The sequence below is a fragment of the Varroa destructor genome, unplaced genomic scaffold, assembly GCF_002443255.2.
Source record: "Varroa destructor unplaced genomic scaffold, Vdes_3.0 BEIS01000001.1, whole genome shotgun sequence".
Lineage (NCBI taxonomy): Eukaryota > Metazoa > Arthropoda > Arachnida > Mesostigmata > Varroidae > Varroa > Varroa destructor.
The window spans coordinates 4,926,814-4,938,910 of NW_019211454.1; the positions used below are offsets into that span (position 1 = coordinate 4,926,814).

Sequence of the window (12,097 nt, forward strand, 5' to 3'; positions counted from 1 at the left end):
ATCAATGAACGAAGATTACATGTATTTATGTAGATAATCTCTGCTTCGAATCTTTATTATATTTATCTAAATGTCTGCATTATGTTTACATATGGGTGCCTATCTGTTACTAGTTTTACGTCAAACACCGTTAATTTCCGATACGATCTTTTGCATTTTCATCTGGATGGCCAAGACTAACTTTTGTATGTGTCTGGTAGATGGGCATTAGTATTTGCCTATGGCAAAATTATAAGTTGAAATTCAAATTACCGAAGTAGTATGTTTTCTTATGGTTTTGGCTCTTAATACAGGGCATCGCCATGGTAGAAGCCAATAACATTTCGCACAGTAGATGATATTTCGTGTGCTTTTTTTAACATTTGCTGCATTATCAGCTAAAAGCCATATCGTAAGGGTAATACCCGTAATTCGGTTGATCAACAAAGGAAGCTTCATTCACCAAAAGTAAATTTCTAATTATTATTTTTAGTTACGGTTGCTTCGATAGATATGAAAAAGAAGAATTACATTGCTGGTTAATGAAGCAAAAATGTGAAAATGATATTACTAAAAGCAAAGTACTTTGGTAATGACATTATCAAAAGATAAAAAGTAAACTTATTTAATAATAATTACACCCGCATTTGCACTCGTCTAATATTCCATCGTGCGCGAACTTTTCACTAATAACTAATATTCGTTTGTGCAGACGGTGCCACTAGCGTGAGTTAGTTCGAGAATGTAGGGCAAAAAAACAACGTAGATTGTATCGCTCGAAATACCCACGCAAAGCCAATTATTAGCTTCTATTGGACTTTGTTGTCATTATGTCAAATTTGAGTGACGCGACCGCAATAGCGTCCAAGTTGCACAGCGATGTAAGATATGCCTCCATTCTTAACGCCATTTTTTTCTAAAAACTTGAAACAAACACAGATACAAATATTAAAAGAGTCAAAAATGCCTTGAATTAATACGAGGCTTACCAGCGTTGAGCGATTACGAAGCAGAAAAATTACTTTCCTTGCTAGTCTTTCTATTTATGGCGCGCAAATGCCACGAAGGAATGCTCGGTATTCTAGTTCGTTCTCTTTACTTGATCACATTAGGATAAAAAAGAACCGCTCTATTTACACCAAATCATATAGACTTTCCGTATGTAAACATCCGCGGTCGATTTCCTGTACTTTTGCTTTTAAGAAAATTAAGCGTGAACTCGCATTCAGCAGATAGTGAAAAATATGCAATGATTATGTGAATGTTGTCCGCGCGGAGTATCTTGGTACTAAAATCCAATGAATTTCTTTTTTCTTTGGAGAAAATGATTTAAATCAACTTCGTCCATTAACAAAAATATATTTAACGTATTTTTACTCTGACATAAAATTTCGTAAAACAAATTCGCACATTTAGCTGGCTTGCTTCTAATGGTAAGCGTCGGCATTTTTGATGAACGTTTGTTTATTTTCACATCACTTTTTTTATCAACATATTTAGCGATAAATTTATGAACGGTAGCGATCGTGTGAACTGCTTCTATTTTTTCAGTTGATTTTTCGTTGTTCCCATTTTTTTCTTTGTATTTATTTTGTTACTTTTTCGTACCTTCCACGAACACTTTCCTTTAACACAAGGTCTACACTCCAATACGAATATATTGTTAACCTAAACTTGACGTTGGTCAGTAATCAGAAAATGCATCTTGGCTTAAGGTATCTATCGTCTCAGCACAGTTGTCCCCTGTGTAATGCCTGTCCACCTAAACACATTTACGGAATGTCAGCTGACATTAAAATCCAATAGAAAGGACGTTGTAATTAAATTGTTGTTGTTGTGCCTCTTACCCCTATAAAAATATGGTACAGCGGCTCGTACTGAAACCTTTGTAAAATAGAAGCAGACGCCCTAAAATGGCTACTTTACCTACAAGACCGATCCAGATTTCTCTCATTGAAACACAAGGCAAAAGAAGTAATCGCTATACTTAAAGCAGGAACACAACCGGATAACAAGCTGAAGCTCTCGATGAAGGCTTAAAACGGACGTACTGTTCTAGGAATATTTAACGGACCACGACGCGATCATACGAAGTCACCATCTTAAAGATTGCCTTTTCCTCCATTGCGAGAAAAGCTGATCATAGCAAATCGTTGACCAGAGACCAATAGTCTGCGATCTGCTATTTGTGTGGGTGGTATCGCTAGATGATGTAAGTAGTAGGTGATGGCCATATGAAATATCGCTTATAATATTGTTGTTTATCAGCTATTTGTAAAAAAAATTATCTGGCGGAGTTAACGACCGATTCAACATGTGTGCAGCTTGAAATTAGTATATCTCTATGTAGTTTAATTCTTCACTTTCTTTAACTACTTCATCTAGTAGTTAGTTATTTGTCATATCTTTGATATGGGCACCCAGCTTCCTTTGAAACTGAGCGAGAAAAAAGCACATGTATTGCAGGCGCCTGTTTCATTGAAATGATTCGCAACTTAACTCAATACTGGTCATTATTCCACCGCCAACGAGAACAATTTCATCCATCATTTGACTCTGTCAACGATACTCTCATCTTTTTTTTGCCTATCAATTTCAACTTTATCCAAGGCTTAAGACCGTGATTTACTCTGAATTTCAAACTGTAACAAGGGCCTCTAATTGTCCTCTGGAGAATAACAATGACCCTAGCGGACGTGGGCGGGCAAACCGACGCCATAAGACATTGCCACAAGTATTTTAAATAACGGGCAGTCGATTTGAAGCTAATCAATATTAGAGGTCTAGCAAGCTTTCGAATACGCTAAAGATTTGGTATCGGAAACTTGTATTCAAAAGCTTTTTCGTTATACGTAATGGCTTGGGTTGATGGCCCTGGGTAGAGTAATGGTGACAATGAAAAATTCATCATTAGTATACTGCTAATAGGGGAAATAGAGACTGACCTTAACATAAGATAGAGTGGTTTATGGCCAAAGCCGCATCATCACCGCAGAGTACATCATAAAGTTGAATGGCTACAAATTACATAGAGGTGCTGAAAAAGTCATTTGCTAGTTTATCTAGAGGTAACCGATATTAAGCTCGCTTTGTTTCGACTTTCAAATTGTTTTTTAGTATGAAAATATGGTCCGTTTTGGAAATCACTGACGAATGTATTGTGGAATGAGTTTATTTAAATATAAGGTTTAACCGACGAATTCTGCCCGCCGTCTGTGGCCTCAGAAAAGTCAACCCTAATAATGAGATTTAGAGATTCCACATAAAACCACAACTATAAAAAATATATAGTACGGCGGCGCTACAATATGTAAACAAATTTCGTATATATACACTGTAATCTTTACGCTTTCAATATGCTCTCTAAGATAGTAAATAGACTTGTTGGCCCCATGCATAGCTATCTCTGAAAAAAATTCATTGTTTCTTATTGAATCTAAATATTACACCTCTTATATAGTATAATACAACTGGATAATAAGCCTATTTAGCGTTTTGGCCGTTTTTGTTTAATAGATTATTCTACGCCTGGTCACAGTGAATGTGTGTAGGCAGAAAGACTGGTGCTTGTGTGTTCAGCTGTCCGATAAACGCAGTCGATGAAGCGCAAAGGACCGCATGACCACAAGTAACAAAGCTATCCATCTAACGCAATCTTCTTCCCAACATAAGGAACTTGGATATTTTGGACAAACGGCACAATAAAGGACAGTGTTTCACCCAGGCGATTATAACATATAGAGGCGCCAAATATAAATGGTTTTTGTCCTATTTACCTTTTCTAGATGGACACATAGCGAAAGCGTAAGGACAAGACATGAATACTTAAAGTAGCATTATACTAGGTGTTCCAAACATTTTTTGACTGTTTGAAATGGGGTCTCTCGGCAGCTAACGTTTTTTTAAAAAGTTTTTTGAACTCTTGGAACACTTTTGAGCTTCACGATTCATTTGTATAACGCCTACACCATATTGGCTCTGCCTTGAACACATAGTATTTATTCCACTTAACCAGAAACAGTGTTAGATACATTTAGCGAAACGCCAACGTTTAGCGATAAATGTCACTGTTTGAAGCAGTGGTGACAACAATGAGAAGGCTTCTCGTTTGGTTTATCAAAAATCCCTCAAGTTATGTAACGAAATATATGTGCCTATGTATGTGAAACGGAACAAAAGACTAGCATTATTAATAAGTGTTATGTTTCCGATATGTTCTATAATACACCCCAATAAAGTAGAGCATCTCATAAAGTAACTAGCATGCCTGATTTAGCCTGCTTTTACTAATAGCATCACAATAACGGACGATTGGTCTCGTTGACGAAGTCTGCCCTTTATGCGTTCGAATCGAACCCCCAGATTACATCAGACATCTTGCCTTTCAGTAGGACTAGCATTACGTCTATTCCCAGTATATGACATGCGACTCACGTGTGTTTTAACTAAGGTTCGGAGGCAGACGCGTTACCTTCTTGTGTTCTGTTTCTTGTGGTAACTTCGGTTAATAGAAAAGCACCACTGCCCAGAATATTCCGTGCCTGTTCATGTTAAAAAGAAAAGAGAATCCTTTAGCAGATCGTGATTATAAAACAGGCGCTATGTGCACCTTTTTTCATAACGAGAACCGATCTTTTCTGTTCTTGCGGGATTCGATCGTACGGATCGATCGACTTCCCGCCCGCATTTCAAGATGCTGTGTTACCCTGCTCGGTGTCACATCATTTGTAGACTTAATGCTATTTACTAGTTAGTTAACCTAATAAGAGTCGAAAATGCAATTGCTCACGTTGATATATGTGTATGTTGCAAGTTTTCTAGCGGATGGACAATGTTTCATTCCTGCTTCACTGCGTCGGTGGGTTCGCGTGCGGCTCTATGATAGGTCGCCGATATTTTGGTTGTCAGTTTGCGCGCTCTGTTGTAAACAGCTAAGGGTACAACTGTATTCCCTATACAGTTCTCACGCTACACTCAAACCAAGCTAATGTCATTTGGTGTGCATGAGGAACTTAGCAGATTTGAACTAAGAAAAACAACGGCCTGTCATCATATCACCAGCAGTAAATGGTACTTAGATTGATCCAGTTTTGTTTAGAACCTCACCAGCGACAACGGTCATCTGGGACAGTGGCAGGTTTAGGTGACAAACTGCCGGTACTCCCGATATTCATGTATGCCCATCGAAGTCCTAGCTTAGCTATTGGCTGCTATTCTTTACGAAGTTATCTTTATTAAGAGTAGAAGTAGCGCTGGTAGTCGTCCGTTACGTATTTGCAGCTTTCAGTATAGACGGTGGTTCGTACAAAGAGCCAGTAATGTTTGCGCAGTAGATGTGTGAGCAGAGCATACGATCTGCTCGCTTATTAAATTCGGTCCACTCTACTTTTGTTTCTTATAGCGGTGCGACGCAAAATGATAGCGGAAAACACTAGCGCATATCAATATCCGCCACAGTGATTCAATCCTACAGAATATATTCCTATATTACCGGTAGATTTCACATCAATAGCAGCTGCAATTGACTTCTATTGTAAATTCCACAGATACACATCGTGACACGACCGTAGCGGCGTCTTTAGCGTCTCTGACTACTCTTGTGCAACTGCCATCCAATTCGCCGAAATGATCACTAAGGATATCCACATTGTTCGGTCCGTACAAAACGATTCAACACCCCTGAGAGATTTCACCGCTTAGCGCGTTTATTCTACGCCAGGGTCGATCGGGAACTTTGAACAGTTCTCGCAGTCATAACATCACAAACGAAAGTTGACAGGATCAGACGGCGACCAAATGAAAGATCAAGTTCACTAGTGTTTCTCAGAACCTTCGAAAAGCATACTATTTGCTCGACTCCGAAACATTGCTGTGCTTGTTTTCCGATAGGGAGGAGGCCTATGACAGGCACCCGGAGCTACGCGGCGCTCACTGTGTGCCGCGGCTGGCGCTGCGCTTGTCTTTCTTGCAGACCCACTCGTTGTTTGCTTTGACTCACTAGCACTGTATCTGCCTCTATCGTACCGCTATAGTTGTGTAGATATTTGCTGGTGAACTAAATCACCCTTCCCAAGAACAAGGCAGCTGCTACCGCGTCTCTGTAGCTATAACTGAGCAGGCGATGATGTCTGCTGCTGTGTGTACATTCGGACTCGAGAGCAGCTGCAATGGCGGGGTAGCCTAGAGTCCGAGGCCTTCGCGCCCGCCCAAACTGGCGCCTAGATGCAGCTCGGTAAAGAGCACCATCCGATCAGCGGCGCCGTAGTTTGAATGCCTTGAGGCCGGCCAGGTAGTGCTCGGAGGATGCGATAGGTGGTCATTGGGTTCGAACCCGAAGTAAGGATGGACTTACCGGACAAAATGCGCCCGGAGTTTGCTTTTTTATCATTCATCATCAGCATTCCCCATCTAGAATGGTTTGGAATGGAAGAAGCAAACAAGTGCGCAGCTTAGGGGAAGTTTCTGCTTCAAGCGGATTACTATGATACGATGTTGCAGGTAATTATTGTATTGGTAGTTGATACTTTTTTCTAAGAAAGCAAACAGAGATATGCAAATTCTTTAATTAAAATGCGAAGGATCAATCGCTCCAATTGAGGATGAAGACGCACTGTCAACGTGACTAGTCTCTCGACTCGGGCCAAAAAGTAACGACAATCTCAGAAATGAGTGGGAAAAATTAGTGAATTTCTTTACTTTAAATTCTTGTTTTGGACACCTCAGACTTATTGTTTAATCTGGCAGTTTATTACAGAAATTCACTTTTTGTTTGTCAGTAAAAACTCTATTAAAATACTCATGCAGTGTATTTTGTTTTATCAATAAGAATTCGATTCTAATGAAGCGTTAACTTGCAATTTCTCGTAGTCTGCTTCATATGCACGGGCCAATGATCCGCGGTTGTGAACCGGACTTTAGCATACGCTTCGAATGCGCACAAATTTTACAGTTATTTTATATATGCTTTCAATTCCGTAGCCCGGTACTTAATTTCTTGGAAGAATATATCAAATCGTCCAGAAATTTCCATTCATAGTGTGGTTTAGCGCAAGTTTGCGCTCTTAACATAGGACCAATCTCTGTTTCGAAGTCTGGCTATTAAATGGACACAGAACAGAGTCGTTGTTTCTGGATCTGAAACGTAGAGTAACGTGCACTTAACGGTAGCATATTAGAGCGTTCATTAGAATTAGCCAACATTAAGGATAAACTACGTCCTCAAACGGAATGCGTATGCCCATTACGATTTTTCTCTAGTCAGGTTTCCAGTAGTTTCACGGGGAGGCATGTTCGAAAGATTGGATAATTAGACAACTGTTTCTTATTACAACTTCAAAGTACTTAAATAAAAGGTCAACAGCAGAAAGCAGCATACTCACAATGTTATGGATACCCAGGACGAAGTAGCTTGTTCGACAAAACTCAAAATATCCCTTAATATTATTTGTAGTATACCACGAGATAAACAATTGTTCGTAAACTTCTTACTAGATGTAGTGCAGGATATTGAATGCAATAGAAATTCCATTATGTCGATCATTCTGTGATAGATCTTTGAAGTTTTTAACTGGTAATTTGTATGTCTTTCGAACGATTTCTTGTATCTATGGGAAATACTTACGATTTATTTCTCATTTAAAACACCTAATTAGTACTTTTCTTCATTCGCGTAAAATGTGCAGTATCTTTGTGTGTGCTGAGAAGCGAATTATTTTGCTATCGAAGTTGTAAAACTGAAGTGTGACTAGGTTATCGATTGATGTCCCTGTGATAGTGTAGTAGCAACGTGTTTGCCTATTGAAACAGAAAGATTCCTAAGGTGTTCGAAAGATGAAATTGGGCCTGAGCGTACACCCTATATTAAGTGTTGGCGCAGGCCATCCTTCAGTGACCACACCAAACATGAAGCATATATTATGCTGTCGAGTACTACACAGGATAAACTGTTGAATTTGACGCATACAATTATGAAGTTTTACAGCGGTAATCTTACGCGATCAGCTATCAGATAGACGTATCGTCTTCGAAATCACTATAGTATAATATAGTGAAAATAAGATAGTACCTGAATAATTCTTCTGGCAGATTAGCCTTAATGATGAGAAAGAAGTCAATTAAACGGAACAACAAATATTTTTAACAATTGTTCTTTTTGGCATTCGAGCAGCTGGACCGTTGATGTCCATACCATCTCCCCTAGATCCTTAAAATTCTGTTGAATCCTGTGATGCTGACCAGTGTAATGACATGAAGTAATACCTCTGTTTATTGTTCCTATAAATGGTGTAACAGCTATGTGTCATCGGCAAAACCTTAAACATCATCTCTAATGAGAGGCTTAGCTACGACTACCCCGTTCGTGGCACAGCCCATATATACCCACCTCACTGTATGGGCTATTCGAATGTAGCCGGTTTCAATATATGTACATAAATATGACATAACAAAAACGAGAACGCAAACGTGACGACAACGAAGTTATCACTTTTATTTGAAAGCGTTTAGTGACAGATATCTTAAGTTTATTTTACCCGTGGAACGTCTCGACACTGTAGGCTAATTAAACTTAACCCCCATTTGATATATATATATATATCAGAAGAGGTCAACCAAAAATTCTATTTGCACGGTTTCTGGGACGGTTTAATGTCCGGCTACGAAGCTGAGAGTCTTCGGTTCGAGTCCCGTAAGCATTTACCCCATGGCTTTTATATTGAAGACATAAAGTTAAGTTTAAATGAAGTGAATATAATAATAATAAGCTCAATTCTCCTATTCATTTAAACTATATATTGAATTCGGCGTATATTACAAGTTAATGACGTGATCATTCAGAAACCGTTTACCTTTTGACCTAAGCAAAAACTGCTTGATGCGGTAAAACCTAACTGGCTCCCACATCATTCAGTCGATCTCCGTTCTTTTCTGTGTCAAATTGTTGAACCGGATGTCTGCAGCTATATAGCGATGCGTTTATAGAAAGTATTTGTTATTTCTTATGTTCGCCTTATTATGAAACTTTTCAGATCCTCTAATACAGTTCACCGTAGCCCCATCTCTGGGGGATTCCTGATCTCCAGGAACTAGCAGTTGCTTTCCTGTCCCGTTCGAAGATGATATGTGTCAGCCTGAAAGGCCGTGAGTATTTCAGCATCGCTTATGTATGTTTTCTGTGGGTTTAGTCTGAGAAGCGGATGGTAGCGTGAACAATAATTATTTCCGTGTAATACACAGAACCCTTCCGCGTAGCTGGCTTCTTCTAGACGTGATCGGTGGGGGCAGTGATGATATCTTCAACAGAAGGACAGAGGAACGCATTAACGTCAATTTTTACTATCCATCTATTGTATTGCAGATTCTAGTGAAATAGATAGTATCAGCATATCGTTTTAGATTTACCATACGTGAATATGAAGTATCTTTGTTGTTGAACAATAGCCTTTTCGCTTTTGCTCTGTTGCATATAGTTATACTGAGTGATAGACGTCATGTGTATGTTTTTATCGATGGAAGGAAAGGTCACAGCTAGCGCTCGGCAACAACAAAAAATGTATAAAAAGAACTGCTAGTCAATTAAAATATTTGTAAAATAAATATCTTTTTGTTTTTAGTTACCGTTCTAGTACAAGGACACCACACTAGAACAGTGTACTATACCTATACGACATCCCCGGTACAAATGGAAAAGGTTTCCCCGCGTTAGCCGTGACGAGACACTGTACCATCAGTGAGAAGAGAACGCTTGTATAGACCTTGAATCTATAAACATACTTTATGATCAATGTAGACACTTTGTCAAAATGTGTTGAGAAGAATACTTACTACAATATTGTTCGATTAGTGTTCTGCATACCTCATGCTTAACATTTTCATCCTAGTTATACGCATTAGCCTCTCTCCATTCTATCTTATTTTGTGACCTTTGTTCGTGAAACTGTATGTGAATCCAATAAAGGTAGAAGACAACGATACTTCTATTAAAGCTTATTTCAATAGAAACTATTGAAATAGAATAAGTCCGATAACCGGCAAATGTTTGTTGATTACACTCTTCAACAATGATTGATAGCACTAGATGCAGGGTCTTCATTATGTTGTCATACGTCCAGCTGCCCTCTAGAAATTAAGCGGTAACCCCTTAGTTGGTAAAGTGAGCAGAGTAAGTTTGGGGCTTGGATAACGTAGAGAACTGTTTGCTAGGTTATTTAAGATACGATGCGAAAAAGCCAAACACTTCATTTGAGGTTTTTCCTTTAGAAGAACTTTTCGCTGCTTAATAATTTAATATCAAAAGTAAAATATACCGGACGAGTAAGTCACTTTCCGTTTAGCACTGATGTGAGATTTACGCGGTCCGTAGTTTCAGTGTTCTGACTAATTACGACCTCACCATAGCTTCACTAGGAGATTGACTTTTATTTAGTTATGATAGGTAATCAGTAGAGAGAAGCAGATGTGTATAGGCCTTCTTGGAAATCAAACATTATGAAGTTTTCATACGTTTAAGACTATCAAAGAAAATCTGCACAGAACAGTAACATTAAAAAAATCACCTTGGTAATGAAGCGTATGCCCTTAGCTAATGTTGACATCGGGCTAGTGGATACATACAACGAGGCAAGATAATAATTGCCAACATATCTTTCGTTTGAAATTCCGTCAACAACTGCAAGCTGTGTAGGTGTTCTTTGCGAGTGAAATCTGTTCGTCTCTCGAAGTTATCACTGGCCGACCACTAAACTGGCTTTCTTTGCCGTACAACCATGTTACATGTTTGCTGTGCCAGTTTGTACTCAGAAGCATTAGGCCTCCCTGTACAGTTGTTGGCCACCAGTGGCCGGTCTTGCATTGACAGGTCGACGTAAATTTAGTGATCGCGGCAAATTTCTCAACGACGATCCTGTTCTATTTGTACGTGACCTTGCCCACTCTCTTAGGAGCAAGTAGGAATTACACAGAGAATGAACGGACCTGGTAATTTCGCCTTTACGCACACACACACATCTAAAAGCATGGACATTCCATAGCTTTTAATGCTTTCTGACGAAAAAAATAGACGCTTCTTACCTGGCGTCAAGACACTGATTCCAACAAATCAGAAGTAGAAAAATCCGGTCTGTTCTGCTGTTGTAATGGTCAGATGAACAAAGCAACGATCTGAAATCTGTACAAACTTACCAATACCAATAACTGGAAAAACTACAAACACGTGTAGCACTTATGGTAGCACACAGAGAATGACGAATATTTACTTAAATGCACTGTTCGCGCACGAAGTCACCTCAGTAAAGTAGGTTAGATTGACACCTTAAACTACTCTAATTTATTGGCGAAAGTTATGCTCTCTATTTTCTCTTGCGTTGTTAGGGGAGCACGGTTGTTGGCAACTTTTACACGGTAAGAGAGAGCAGTTCGGGGTAAGCTGGTCAAAGATAGCGCGAGTCAAACGAGCCTGCTAAAACAGAACTGTGATCGTTCTGTTACTAATGTGCACCTCTCCTTCAAAAACAAACATTGTTTTGTCGGGCAGGGCATTTGTATGCGTAGCGATGGGAAACGATCTTTTCCCTTTTTTTTTCTGTTTCTGTATCAGCAGCGAGCTCAGCTATGAGGCACGCATTGGATGAGCTGTTCACAACGCCAGTCCCATGGCGTTTGTTGAAGCCGGTCGGCAACGTTTCGCGCTCAGTAGAAACTGTCGCTTAGCGCAGTTCTCCGCCGGCTGCACGCTACTTCGATGAGCGGCGGTGGCGAAACTGACCGTTGTGCGCGGAAGAGCCCTTGCGGTAGAGGTGATTGATGCAGACGGTATTGGGGGCAGGTAGTAGATTACCACGGTTCGCACTCTTACAACGACGATTATTACTAATACTATTACTACCACAGGTAACGACCAACAAAAAAAAAAATGCTCGTAGGTAAAGCAATTGCCATCGCCAGTGACGGTAAAAAGGACGCAACACCGAGTTAAAATAAATACTAAAAACTGTACAATAATCAAATCGATAGATAAATAAAGGGTTTAAACTTAAGTGTTTGCGCAATACTGAGCGTCTGTAATTGAATGTGAAGTCTAATGCGAAAGTTAATGGGTCAAATACTCAAAGCGAATTACCCC

At 39.4% G+C, this 12,097-nt stretch overlaps 1 protein-coding gene and 1 long non-coding RNA gene across 9 annotated transcripts in view; one reads left to right on the forward strand and one right to left on the reverse strand.

Moving 5' to 3' along the window:
* LOC111243487 (lysophosphatidylcholine acyltransferase 1-like) overlaps positions 1–11,561 on the reverse strand; it is a 38,220-nt gene extending 26,659 nt beyond the window's left edge. For 2 of the 8 annotated variants that reach the window (XM_086977639.1, XM_086977457.1), the window contains exon 1: positions 5,471–6,055. The gene's annotated coding sequence lies outside the window, so the exon portion shown is untranslated. Of the gene's footprint in view, positions 1–4,768; positions 6,056–11,157 lie in introns of those variants that run through there. The other 6 variants (XM_086977570.1, XM_022789144.2, XM_022789145.2 and 3 more) reach the window with 4 other exon arrangements.
* LOC111243490 (uncharacterized) lies at positions 6,216–9,950 on the forward strand. Its single transcript, XR_002670496.2, has 3 exons — positions 6,216–6,477; positions 9,006–9,117; positions 9,591–9,950. It is a non-coding gene; the product is annotated as an uncharacterized LOC111243490 (long non-coding RNA).
* Positions 11,562–12,097: the final 536 nt, after the last annotated feature.